A 6,468-nucleotide genomic window follows, 5' to 3' on the forward strand; every position below is an offset into this window, starting at 1 on the left:
TGTATCAGAAAACTGCAATGCTGTAAAGAGCCCTGCAGGCGAGAAAAAAAAAATATTTGAAGTCCTCTTTAAAACATGATGCAACGAAACAAGTTTTATTACATTTTGCAGAGTTCTGATGGAATTAGAAATGCTGTTTAAAATGAACTAAATAAGATTTTATTTGGAATAAAAGAATGCTTCTCCAAAACCGTGTTGTTGTGAGCGTGCAGGTGTCATGAAAGGGGGCTGAGATAAGCTGAGCTGCTCTGTGTGATTCATGCTTCACTAATTGCCATCTGATTATGAGGGTGAATTGGCCTGGAAATGAAATGCAACAGCAAATAAATTAGAGAGAAAATAAATGCTCATTGAGTTTGAGCTCATTCAAACTCATCAGCTACACAAGTGCAGAGCTGTATTAAAGGGTACTTTCCCCAGAAGACTGTTAATGGAGATGTGTGACACTGTCTGTTTATCTGATGAGGTTATATCAGATATACCAACTCTGGTCGAGCTGTCAAGATTTGCAGCCACTCCATCAAGTGATAATCCACTTCAGTGGCTTTGCTTATTACATGTATTTGTACACATTAATCTTTAAATTAAAGGAGGGGGAAAGGCGTTAAGCATATATTAACTGCAGTGTTCCTGCACACAGCAAAAGACTATGTGCAGGAACACTGATTACCATGGATTTGTTTTTAATACATTAAGGCTGAAAGTTAAATAGTAGTCATAGTTTCTTGTTGTTACTACACAGTTACTAGCAGTAACAAGCTATAATTACAAAATAAATCTCAACATTTATGTGATGTTACACCCAGCGAAACTGAAACAGCCACATTTTTACACACTGCAAAGCAGTTTTTAAAAATTCATGGCTCATCATCCATTTCATTTCCATCCAAGGTCAGTAAGAAGTATTGTTGCACATCGGTTTGGACGGGCCTCATTGGCCTTAATTTCACTCACATTACCAGACTTCACGTGTGTCGTGGAAGACCCTGAGAATTAAAACCACCTAATGCTGCCTTCGATTTAGTGGGAGAGTTTCTGTCACCAGTTTATCTCTGTGTGAGAGAAACATAAATAGCTGCATTTACGTTCATGTATGTTTGGCCTTTTGAGAACCGCGCAATTCCAAAGAAACAGGCCACGACGTATATATGTCGCTAAATGTGTCTCAGATGACGAATACATGAATGCTCTTGGGGTTAATACGACTAATCTCCATGTGTGTATTAACTCTTATTCATTCAACAGTGTGTCCAACAAACTTCAGATTTCCACCGAGGCTCGCCAATCTGCGAAGAACTCTCCTACCAGCAGGACACAGAACATCATTATAATTTGCTAACACATAAATCAAGTGTGCAAAGAGCATTAATTAGAAATTCATTAAAAATTTAGACTCACCGGCAGGTGTGCAAATAAAGGATTAGGTAGGCATCAATTATACCACATAAGAGAACATTTTAATTGCAATTCTTGGATTGATTTACAGGGGGAAACAATCAGGCTCTTTGCAATGTGGCTGATTGCTCATTTTGCTGAAAAATAATGAGGAAAAAAAAAACCTCACCAAGTAACACTGTCCCCGACTGAAAGGTAATAGGAACGTGCCGATTCAGCTATGTGTGCACTGGCATGCATGCACGTACACAGTCTATCTATCTATGTAATAAAAACACATGCACACAGATATTATTACGAAACATACACATCGATAATTGCAAAACACGGTGCACAAACAGGCATAGTCACACACATAAATACACACGCACTGCAGCTTGGCATTCCCATCTGCTTGTGTTGGTGGAGAAGTTCTTAAGCACCAAATGTTGCTCTGTTATGACTCAACTTTGTGAATTCTCAAACCTCCTCTGTGTTCCTGATTACTGCATTATGGCATCTGCTTAATTAGCTTGGCTGGTGTCATATGTTGCACACGAGGGGGTGTTAAAAAGTGCCCTTCCCTCTTGCTCATTATCTGCCTCGACTCATGTGATGTATAATCTCTCTTGACAGGCATTCATATTGACATAGGGACAGCTGTCAGCAGAGCGTGGTCATAAAGGGTGCACGTAGAATAGAAAAACCACACGGAGAGCAGATAAGTGGAAAGGCTGCCAAAAAAATCTAAGTGAAACTAGTAACTCTGTGTTTTATTTTGGATCCATCAGCAACAATTCTAATTACACTGAATTTAATTTTATGGTTGAGAGTTTTCTTGAAGGAAGTGATAATAGGCTATGCATTTTGATTATTTCAGGTATATTAAAAGTAACCTCTTGCCAGTGTATTATATAAATTAGTGTGTTGCCCAACTCTTGGCGAGGAATCAACCTCATTACGGCCATATGGGGAATTATAATCATTATCTGAACAGTTCTGTTCATTTCCATCTAACAAAATACTCCTTTCTCAGTGGAAGACCAAGTTTGTGGATCTTACATGGGGCTTCTTCACAGATCAAGGGAACATGCTCATAACACAAAAGGCATTGTATGTAGTGACACCAACAGGACAGCTAATTAGAGGAGGGTTTTTTTTTATTGTTATGACTCAACTATACAGCTATACAATGTTACAAGTTTTGTAACATCCAGGACCAAACCTTTTCATCTTAGCACAGTGTTCAGGCTTAGAGAAAGATCGGTGTTATAAAGCAGTGAAATTACAGGATGCACTGGACATGAATCACAACCTTAGCATCTATGCACTAACAGACCTTGTTCCTTTCTTTCTTTTTCATTCTTTCTTTTACCAAAATGTTCACATTTATCTCCCAAAATATTTAATAAACATGCACGACAATGCCATCATTTTTAATTATTCTGGACCACGTGGGGGCAGGTCGGACTTATTTCAATAAGTTGCAGATCTTTTTAAATCCCCTGCCAGATTTGTGGGCATCCACAGCCTTTTTTATTCTGAAGGCCTCAAAGACCGGCTTGGCTTGATGACACTGCATACTTCAATATTACAGAGAACACAATATCTCAGATATGAGAATTTTCAAATGATATGGGTTACACCTGTCACTTATTTAGACCTCAGTTGCACAGGCCTTGAGACTGTTCAGCCACTCCCTGGCATCCTCCAGCCACTGGGAGAAAAAGGTAGATTTCCCAACTGGTTAGAAAGTGGAGATTGAGTTTGCTGGAGGTTGGCGGTGCTGCAGTAAAAACCTTAAAGTGTTATTGCTTTGGTGACAGTGGATGCCTTTAATTTCAAAAGGTGCAGCATTTCCATTTTGCATTGCACTTTTTACAGATTCACCACCGCGAGGTGAGAAGCTGCAGGTGTCTGCAGAGAAGTCAACGTCTTTCATGCAAACTATGGGGGACTGCAGTGAATCTGACACAGGCAGGTTTTTGAAACCCATTGTACCTAGCAACCGACTGTAGTCGATAGCCAACCGGTTAAAAGAAGAATCCACATTTTTCTATGGTGGTTGTCTTGTGCGGCTTGTGTGACTGGGGCATGTTGTAGTTATCAGCATCTCATTTGGAGCCCCGTGATCTAATCGTATTGATGTGAAGATGTGATAAATGTAGAGGTGTACATAGTTTTCCCTGTGACTGATGTCTTTTATTAACTCGAATTATGGAGATGACAGAAAAATGTAAATTGTTATGTTTCTGAAGCTCACCTTTATGTGCATGCACTTTTAAATGGATTAAATCTGTCCTTGTCCAAATTTATAGGTCTGTGTGTGTATTTGTGTATAATTTCTACAGGGTACACTTAATCTTTTACATGAAAGGATATGTACAGAGAAGCTAATTGTGGTCAAGTGACTGTTATTCCCCTTGCAAATAAACAGATTTTCAAAGCTACTCTAAAATTTCAGCATATGTTCCATTGCTGCCTAATAGGCCTGCTTTTTGCTATATGCAAGAGACTGAAGAGGGCAATTAGTTACAAGTGGCTTTGATTAGCACTGATTCCACAGCAGTGCTGGAAGGAATATAGAAAACAAAATGCTAAATTACTGCTGAAGCTCTTTGTGACAGAATGCAATAAAAATGGAAGAAACTATTTAAATTCATGGTAATAACAGGTAAATGTGCACATGTTAACTATAGCATGGTGCCCATGGCTAAGATTATGCATATTCTACCTACAAACAGCCTGTGCCAAGCAATGCATATAAAACTGAAATAAATGGCTACAGATGCATGAACTTGCCCTGAAAGAGGTTTGCTTACTCTGATCTCATTCTTAAATGAAACCAATTTGCCTAGAAATTGGTTCTAAGGCCTAATGTTGAACTCTGCACATCAGCTCTGCCACACACACACACACTCAAACGCACACACACTGAGTTAGCTTTTTACAAACACACTTTCACAGTCACACTGCTTCCACCCCTTCCCTCGCTGCAAATCATGTTTGACTTTGAAGTGCTAATTTTGGAAGTTTAGCCAATTTTTATTTGCTGCTTTGAAATGTATCCCCTAAGCTGCTGCACCAGCAATGAAATATACAGACCTTTACAATGAGGGATAAGTGACCAAAATGAGAAGCGCCTGGTTTTCTTCCTAACATTATATAACTGTGAATAATCCCCACATAGCATTTTCTCCTGCCATCACAGCCTCAATTTATATTCAAAAATATTATGCAGACTTTTTACTTTTTGCTCATTCCTCAATCATCCCCACCTAAAGTTAGAGCTAATTTCAGATATCTGCAATACAATACAGCCGACAAAATCCCTGAAGCATTTTTCACATTAACACTATGTTTTATCAGTGACTCAGAACAAAAAGTGTAACTAACATGGGAAGGGTAAAATGGTCATTTGAGTCGACAGTTTCATAACATGCCTGACATGACACCTTATATTGTACACTGTAGTAAAATCTATTTCGTGACAAAAAAACCAAAATTCAGCTCGAGAACATGCGGTCCACGAATAAACACTTTATAGATTGATCTGCTCTTCGAAAACATAAAAATGTTGTTACACTTCTTGCCACTAAGCTCCGTCTCTTTGTTGCAGAAAAGCTAACTCTTAGACTGGAAATGTCCTCAGTCAAAGACATAGTGTTTACCACTGTAATGGATGCAAAGATGACCTCAATCACAAGCAATTTTTAACTGCTTTCAGCGGGAGCTGGGACATTGTATAGTAAAATAAGTTGATCAGATTGGCTCCTCAGCAAGCAGCCCAGCTAATAACGTGGCAAGCAAAGAGCTTGAGGGAGAGAAGATTTGGAATGTGGGTCCCTCCACTTTCCAGTGCTGCTTTGCTTTAACACAGTCCTGGACTTGGCAATAAATTGCTTTGGTAATCAGCTTTTTGAAAAGCTTATTTACTGCTTGTTTTGTGTTTATTGTAGTTCTCAGAATAAAATATAAAATTGGATTTTATTACATGTGCAATTTTCTTCTCTCATAAAGAATAGCGAGCGTGCGCATCACCTTGTTGAGTATGGATGATCCAGAGAAGACATATACAGTATATTATTTTTATTATCTCTGATGTGATGCTGTCTCTTTACACCCCCAAGGATAGTGCACTTGGGATTGGATGGAAACACTTCATGTATAAAACGTCCAAAAAAAAAAGCTGAGAGATCACTGCATTGCTATGTGTATTTACATAGTGAGTGAGCAAATAAAATCACGGGGAGTAGTTTGTACTGTGTTTAAGCTCCGAATGCATCAGTTCGATGGTGTAACGCTACTTCACAAATGCACAAACCATATGCTCGGTGGTCCTTTTCATGGTTTCATTATTATGTACAATGCAGTTCAATACTGACACATCCAGAGTTAACTTAATACTAGCACAGGCTCGTATAAGGCTGCCTTCACCCCAGTGGTTTTTTCAATCTTTGCTGTCAGCCCTCAGAGTCCTTTCAGTTTTCACTTCATCATATTTGGCTTTTTGAATTTATATAACTCCATGCTACGACAGAAAACACTCCAAAATTCAACCAAGTCCTAACACAGATCTTTAATACTTCCAATATTTTTCAGTCCTCACTGTAATGTTACAAAATAATGTTCAATTTTGTTGGATTACTGCACGTTTCCCCAACAGCACATTTTAATTATAAAATGCTAAATCAGAACAAGTGCAACAAAGTGACTTCTTACCAGCTCTTTCAGAATCTCTAACAGTGTCTTTAAGCAGAAAGCATTTCAGAAGCATTTTTCAGTCATCTGCTTTCCTCTATTTTCTCCTGTTTTAAACACAACATGCCTCCTGGACATCCAAAATGTGGGCAATCCTACAATGACGGGTTAAAGTGAGCCTGAGTGATCCAGAACAGCATTCCAGCACCTTCAGGTGATGAGTAATTAAATCTGATAGGCAGGTTACTATTAAATGAGCTAATTTTTCGGGTGCTGCAGCCTGGCGCTACATCCAGTGACAGCGTGGAGATACTTGCTCAGTAATAAGAAAATAATGACATCCCAAGGCCCGCTTACACCCTCAATACATCTTTTTTCTTCTCATCCCTGCGA

Source organism: Aulonocara sp. 'chitande type north' Nkhata Bay, linkage group LG1, assembly GCF_057382095.1.
Source record: "Aulonocara sp. 'chitande type north' Nkhata Bay isolate Kocher_YH1m ecotype deep benthic linkage group LG1, A_spYH_male_GT1.1, whole genome shotgun sequence".
Taxonomy (NCBI): Eukaryota; Metazoa; Chordata; class Actinopteri; order Cichliformes; family Cichlidae; genus Aulonocara; species Aulonocara sp. 'chitande type north' Nkhata Bay.